Source organism: Macrobrachium nipponense, chromosome 6, assembly GCF_015104395.2.
Source record: "Macrobrachium nipponense isolate FS-2020 chromosome 6, ASM1510439v2, whole genome shotgun sequence".
NCBI classification, from domain to species: domain Eukaryota; kingdom Metazoa; phylum Arthropoda; class Malacostraca; order Decapoda; family Palaemonidae; genus Macrobrachium; species Macrobrachium nipponense.
In genome coordinates this window covers 6216837-6224791 of record NC_061108.1, presented here as the reverse complement: position 1 = coordinate 6224791, position 7955 = coordinate 6216837, and positions in this window count along the sequence as shown.

The window sequence follows — 7955 nt, the reverse complement described above, 5'->3', positions numbered from 1 at the left end:
AGGGAGACTTCTCGAGTTAGTGGACTCACACACCGAAGAGCAGCTTTTTCGTCAGCTAAAATTTTGTTTTCTTTTTCTTCTTCGGAGCTTGACCATTTGGTGAAAAATATTTTTAAAAGTATTTGAGGTATTTAGTTTTTGTTTTTGGACTGGGACTATTGCCTCTTTAGCTCGCAAGATTGAAGACTGTCAGTCTTTAGAAGAAGATTTTGCCACAGATTGGTTAGGAGTTCTGTCCTGTGCGGATAAGGCTGTTAGAGATGGTTCGGGAGAATTAGCAGCCCTTTTCACAATGGGAGAGTGATGAAGAACAGAGAAAGGTGGTGTTCTTTCGTGTCTAAAGGAGTCACTAATAACCAGAAGTCGGCTCTCATGTTTGCTCCTCTCTGTAAATCTCACCTTTTCCCTGAAGAAACCATTCAACAAATTCTATCGGATTTAGAAAAGAAATCTACTAATGATCTCCTTCTTCAGTCTTCTAGACGTTCGAAAGAGCCTACTCCGACAGGAGCAAAGTCCGCTCCTCTTCAGAAGCATCCCTTTCGAGGGAATAAACCTAAGTGGCAACGCCCCACCCGGACTAATTTGCGTCCACAGTCACAAGTCCTCAAAGAAACCCCCCCCCAAAACTTCGGACAAGTGAGAAGCCGTCCATTCACGTGCAAGTAGGGGCATGACTCCATCTTTTTTGGGAAGAATGGAGTCGAAGAGGTGCAGAGCAATGGGTAGTGCAAGTTCTTCGAGAGGGATACTCGATTCCTTTTGTTCTAGATCCTCCTCTCTCCGATACACCAATCAGCTTAACAGCATATTCTCCAGGATCAGAGAGAGCTTTGGCTTTAGCAGCAGAGGTCAAGTGCACTCATCAAGAAGGGAGGCAGTAGAGGAAGTCTCGACAGTTCTCAGGGATTCTACAACAGAATCTTTGTAGTTCCCAAAGCCTCGGGAGGTTGGAGGCCAGTGCTAGATGTAAGCGCATTGAACCTTTATGTGCTGAAGACAAAGTTCAATATGGAAACAAATCGTTCTGTGATGTCGGCACTTCGCCCAGGCGATTGGATGGTGTCCCTGGACATGCAGGACGCCTACTTTCATGTGCCGATTCACAGAGTTCAAAGAAGTTCCTGAGATTTGAGATTTGTGTTCGACAGGAAAGGACGCATCAATTCAGAGCCCTTTGTTTCGGCCTTTCGACGGCCCCCTCAAGTATTTACTCGTGTTCTTGCTCCATTGGGGAAATGGCAAATGGCTGCATATGTTGGACATAGATGCAGCATTTTACCTGGACACTGGCTTCTCAGATCGAGTTCGAGGACACAGTGCGTGAAGGATTTACGGAAGACACTGTCATTACCGAGTCAATTGGGAATTCTCATCAACCTGGAGAAGTCTCAATTAGTGCCTTCCCAGAAGATCCCCTATTTGGGGATGATTCTGGACTCTCAGACTTTTCGGGTTTTTCTGTCCCCGAAAAGAATAGAATCTTGCCTCAAAAAAGTGAGCCAATTCCTGAACCGTCAGTCCTCCTCCACCGCCTTGGAATGGATGAGTCTCCTAGGGACGTTATCATCAGTAGAGACGTTTGTAAAGTTGGGTATTCTTCACATGAGATCTCTTCAGTTTTTTCTCAAAGCAAGTTGGTGTCGGAAGTCTCAACCAGACACGTATTCGTTCCCAGTGTCAGAAGAGATCAAGAAGGACTTGAGATGGTGGATGTCGAGGGAAAGATTGCAAGAGGGTCTCTCCCTGACATTACGGAACCCAGACCTAGAATATACTCCGACGCATCGGACAGAGGGTTGGGGAGAGCCTCCTAGGGGAAAAAAAAAATATCTCAGATATGGTCAGAGAAAGAGAGGTTGAATCACATCAACATGAAGGGAGGGGTTGAAGGCGATTTGGTTCGATCTGCAAGCATTCGCTCCTTTGGTCGTGGGAAAGAGAGTGGCAGTATACTCTGACAACACCACGGCTCTATCTTATATCAGGAATCGGAGGAACCCATACATTCTCCCTCAACAAAGTCGCAGAAGATCTCCTTCTCTGGTCTCAAGATCGGGATATTTCCCTCGTTCCCGAGGTTTGTACAGGGGAAGTTAAATGTACTGGCGGACGAACTCAGTCGAGTAAACCAAGCTCTTCCCACGGAGTGGACATTGCAAGACAAAGTTTGTCAGGAACTTTGGAAACTTTGGGGAAGACCTTCAGTGGATCTGTTTGCCAAGTCGAGGAACAATCGACTTCCGGATCTTTTGTTCCCCAGTTCCAGATCCTCTTGCTTGGAAGACCGATGCAATGCTTCAGGATTGGACGGGTCTAGACTTTATGCCTTTCCCCCATTTGGAATGATCAGAGAGGTGTTGAACAAGTTCCTCTCGCATCAAATGTGTCAATGACGCTGGTAGCACCCATTCTGCCCAGGAAAAGAGTGGTTCCCAGACCTTCTCAAGTTGGTTATAGACCATTCCCAGACTTCTTCCTCAGTATCCTCGGCTACTCAACAGCCCACTTCGCACAGGTATCATCAGAATTGTCCGCTCTGTCACTGACAGGGTTCAGACTGTCCGTAAACTCGTCAGAGCTAAGGGGTTTTCTCGTAGAGCGGCAGAGGCTATTGCTAACTGTCGAAGAAGCTCTTCTGTCAAGCTTTACCAATCGAAGTGGGGAGTCTTTAGGACGTGGTGCAGAAGACATAATTTATCGTCTTCTAAAACCTCTGTGACAGAAATAGCTGATTTTTTGCTGTACCTTAAAGAAGTTAAGAACTTGTCAGGTATCGACAATTAAGGGTACGAGCTATGCTGTCCCTCAGTGTTTAAGCAATAGAGGGCTTGCCAAATCTCCTCTAACCAGGATATTGGAGATTTAATTAAATCATTTAATACAGTAAAAGTATCCAAGAAGGATAGTGTGGACTGGAACTTGGACGTAGTTTTAACTTTTCTGATGTCTTCACGATTCAGCCACTTAGTGAAGCGTCCTTGAGAGATGTAACGAGGAAGCCACACTCTTCACATTGGCTACAGCAGGGAGAGTGAGTGAGTTTATAAGCCATCCACAAAGAGGTGGGGTTCAAAAATAGTAATGCGGTTTGTTCTTTGTTAACGAATTTTTAGCAAAAGAACGAATCTCCCTCTAACCCATGGCCTAAATCTTTTGTACTTAAGGATTATCTATTTACTATGGTCCGTCAGAGCTCTGAAATGTTACCTGTCAAGGACACAATCCGTTAGAGGTAATTCCGATCGACTTTGGTGTTCGGTTAAGAATTCTGCAAAACCCCTCTCCAAGAACGCTATTTCGTTCTTTTTGAGAAGTCTGATACTGGAGTCACACTCTCAAGTCCAAGATCAGACTCCAAATGTGCTGAGGTGAAAGCACATGAAATACGTGCAGGCGGCAACCATCCTTAAGCTTTCAAGCACAATATGTCGCTCCTTTCCTCGATTCTTCAATCTACGTTTTGGAGATCGAGATCTCTGTTCGCCTCATTTACATGAAGAATGTAGAGGCTACCTATGATAGTTGTTGTAAATTGTGGGTCCTTTGTCGGTAGTGGGCATGGTGTTGGGAAAGGAAACATAGGGGAACTTTCTATCCTCTACTGTCTCCTCGCCTTGTTTTAGGTTGTTGAGTCGTGGGCAGACTGGAGGCTCATAGTACTTTCGAGAACCTCCAGATCTTATTTATTACTTTTGAGTATGTCATTATTTTTGGTATAGGTGATGGTCTGTTGTTTTTTTTCTGGTTTTTGAAGCCCAGGGCAAGGGCATTATATGACAATTTGTTGAAAATTGCATTTTTCCTAACTATACAAACCTGAGGTCCTTTAACAATAGGAAGTAGCTAGCGGCAGCTGGAACGGTCGTAAGCTTCGAACAAGGGCGAGACGGTAGTTAACTGCTTGTCGCTCGTCGCGCGCCGCGCGACTGGGAGGTAAACAAATCACTTTTGCTTTTGGCCCATGCAAAATACGCAGAGTGAGGGGTGGCATGAGGAGGGACTATATGTAAAGGACCTCAGGTTTGTATAGTTAGGAAAAATGCAATTTTCGACAAATTGTCATTTGTTCCGATACGTAATACAAACCATCGGTCCTTTAACAATAGGAAGACTCATTCTTGGTGGGAGGAATCTGAGTCTTTTAGATAACAGACTGGTGTTCGTCCATCCCTGGAATGCCTCCCTGGTTGTAAGAGCGAGGGAGGGATCCAATCCGCTGTCCGATTGATCGGGGCGGTCGTGCCAACCGCAGGATCAATGGTCAGACCTCTGGGCCAGTACTAAGAGAGAGGCAAGCGTATCTCTTCGTACCAGCATTGTAAGAACTTTTCCCTGTACATGAGCAAATATAAAGTCATGGGTTTGTCTCATGTAGGCATCCACTTCCTCCCCCTTGTAAGAGAAAGTGGTGGATATACACTCCTATCCCTAGTTAAAGGGATAGGATGGAGCTCGGTCGAGTAGCTTACCTGCATCTGACTCCCTTCCAGCGTGGTAACGACCGTATCCCTCTGCCCACAGGTAAAGGTAGAGAAAGATGGTGAAGAGAAACCAGTCACTCTCATTCGCACATTCATTCTCCCAGTCATACCAGGAATCGATGCTGTTCTGCCTGCTCGGGTGCTGGGTAAGCTTACACAACGTGTGAGCAGCCACCACAGGTCCCAAGGAAAAAGTATCCAAGGACTTGTGGGCAATATCCCGAAGGTGAAGGACGTGAAGGTGGTCTGGTTGGCCCAGACACCTGCCTTCAGGACCTGGCGCCACCGGAGGAAAGTAAATTTCTTACGGAACGCTAAGGAAGGTCCGATACCTCTGACTTCGTGGGCTCTCGGTCGGAGCGTACGGATGTCGTCGCTACCATCAGCCTCGTACGCTCTCCTGATCACCTCACGTAGCCAGAAAGAAAGCGTGTTCTTGGATACTTCTTTCTTTGGTAACCCCAGTGCTAACGAAGAGGCGTCGACACTCAGCCTAGAGTGTCGAGTTCTCTTAACAGATAGCGCCGTAGCGCCCTCACAGGACAAAGCAGCATCTCATCCGCATCGTTACGGTGAAGTCCAGAAGGGAGGGGATCGTGAAAGACTCGAACCTGTCGTCAGGGATCGACGGATTCTGAGTCTTGGCTACGAAGTTCGGGACGAAATCGAGCGTCACAGATCCCCAGACCTCTGGTGTGTTTAACATCATAAGAAAGACCATGTAGTTCCCCTACTCTCTTCGCCGATGCCAGGGCCAGCAAGAAGAGGGTCTTGAGGGTCAGATCCCTGTCTGACGACTCGTTCGGAAGTGGGCATCGAAGGGTCTTCGAGTCATACTCCTAAGGACGAGAGTCACATCCCACGCAGGGGGCCTGAGTTCCCTGGGTGGGCAAGACATTTCGAAGCTCCTCATTAGCAAGGAGATCTCGAACGAGTTCGAGATGTCCAGTCCCCTCCAGTCATTTTAGGACGAGCGCCAGTGCTGCTCTATATCCTTTAACTGTGGGTACTGAGAGGAGCTTCTCTCGGCAAAGAAACACGAGGAAATCCGCTACCTGCTGAAGAGTGGCTCTGAGAGGAGACAGACCCTGTCTACGACACCAACCACAGAAGACGGCCCACTTCCCCTGGTACACAGCTGCAGAGGACTGTCGGACGTGTCAGCCATCTCTGTTGCTGCGCATACGAGAAAAGCCTCTCGTTCGCAAGAGATGGTGGATAACAGCCAGCCGTGAAGTTGAAGGGACTGGACTGCTTGGTGGTACCGTTCTACGTGTGGCTGGGCTAGAAGGTTGTTCCATTGGGTAGCTCTCTCGGTGCGTCCGGCAAGAAGAGCGCAGCAGGTCCGGATACCAAACGGCTTGAGGCCGTTTGGGAGCCACCAGGATCATTCTGAGATTGGGAGTGACCAGCGCTCGACTGATCACTTTCCGAATCAGACAGAAGGAGGAAAGGCGTAGGCGAAGAGGTTGTCCCAGTTGAGAGCGTCCTCAAAAAATGCAGCTGCCCATGGGTCCGGCACGGCTGAAAGAAAACCTGAAGTTTTCTGTTGTGCCGGGTGGCGAACAGGTCTACGACCGGTCGCCCCCACAGGTTGAAGAGCCTTTCCGCCACGTCTTGGTGTAGAGACCATTCGGTCCCTATCACCTGATCCCGACGGCTGAGCTTGTCCGCGACTACATTCCTCTTGCCTGGAATGTAGCGTGCTGACAGCTCTATCGAGTGAGCCGTGGCCCAATCGTGCACCTGCACCGTCACTGATGGAGCGGAAGAGACACTAGCCCCCCCTGCTTGTTGACATATGCCACTACTGTGGTGTTGTTGCACATCAACACCACTGAGTGTCCCACCAAGCGGTCCTTGAAATTCTCGGAGAGCGTGAACGCGCCTTGAGTTCCAGGACATTGATGTGAAGGTGCTTTTCGTGATGGTCCCACACACCTGCAGTCACCAACTCCTCCAGGTGTGCGCCCCATCCCTCGGGGTCGATGCGTCTGAGAACAGAAGCATCTCCGGGGGGAAGTGCGTATGGGCACTCCTCTTAAGAGGTTTCTTGTCGTCGAGCCACCAGGCTAGGTCCTGCCTCACCTTGTCCGTGAGAGCCACGGGAAAGTAAGGAGGATCCTTGGCCTGAGAACCAACTCTCCCTTAGCCTCCACTGGAGAGACCGCAGGTGAAGACGCCCGTGAGGGACTAACTTCTCGAGTGACGACAGATGGCCGATCACGACTTGCCATTGCTGTAGCTGCCTGTTCCTGACCGAGACAGGAACCGGCCGGCTGCCTCCCTGAATTTTGCTGATACGCAAGTCTGCGGGAAAGACCTGCCCTGCTACCGTGTCTATCAGCCATACCCAGGTACTTCATCTTCTGCTTGGGTTCGAGATCGGACTTCTCGTAGTTTATCACGATCCCCAGATCGCGACAAAACTTGAGGAGTCGATCTCTGTCCTGCAGCAACTGCGAGCGGGAGCTCGCCAGGACTAGCCAATAGTCGAGATACCTCAGAACACGTATCCGTGCGAATGGGGGGCCCAAGCTGACACCAGACGTGAACACTCGCGTGAACACCTGTGGGGCGGTTGAGAGACCGAAACCAAAAAAAGTTGCCCTGAATTGGTACACCGTCCCGTCGAAGATGAAGCGGAGGTACTTTCTGGAGGACTGATGGATGGGTATTTGAAAATACGCGTCCTTCAAGTCCACTGAAAGCATGAAATCGTTCCCCGATCGAGTCGAGCACGAGCGTGCCGACTCCATCGTGACAGTGTCGGCGAACGAAAGCGGTTTCAGGGGAGAGAGTCTATCACCGGACGCCAGCCCCCACGATGCCTTCTCCACTAGGAAGAGGCGGAGGCTGTAAAAGCCCGGTGACTGGTCCTCCACGTTATTTCTACAGCTCGTTTTTGCCAGCATGGTCTTGATCTCCCCTGTCGAAGAGCGTTGTCCTTTGATGATCCCCGGACATAGGTTGTAGGTGGACCGGGTGGTTTGGAGATGAGGGGGGGCCGAGACTCGAAGGGGTAGTAGATATCCCTCCCGAAGGACGTCTACTATCCAGTTCTCGGCGCCGTAGCGCTGCCAAGTTGCCCAATGGCTCGCCAGGCCCCCCCACTTCCGGCAGCAGGTGAGGGGGAACGCCGTCCCTAGCGTTTTCCCTCCTCGTTTCGACTTCTTCCCACCACCTCCTCGGGGAAAGGAGGGCTGGGAGGAGGGCTGGTTACAGCCTCCTTTAGCAGACGTCGAAACAGCAGGAGTCTTCGCACGGGGTTTGGACGGTGCAACCGTCTTCGCCGCCGTGGAAGCGCTAGCTAAGCTCTTTGGCTTAGCCGCAGTCGCTCGAGATTGCCCAGTAACCTTCGAGACTGCCTGGTGAACTAAGCGGTCACTGTCATCAGTGCGCCGCCTTTCCACCGCAGCGTCCACCATCTCTCCGGGGGGAAAGAGCTAGGGAACTCCTAATTGGTCCATT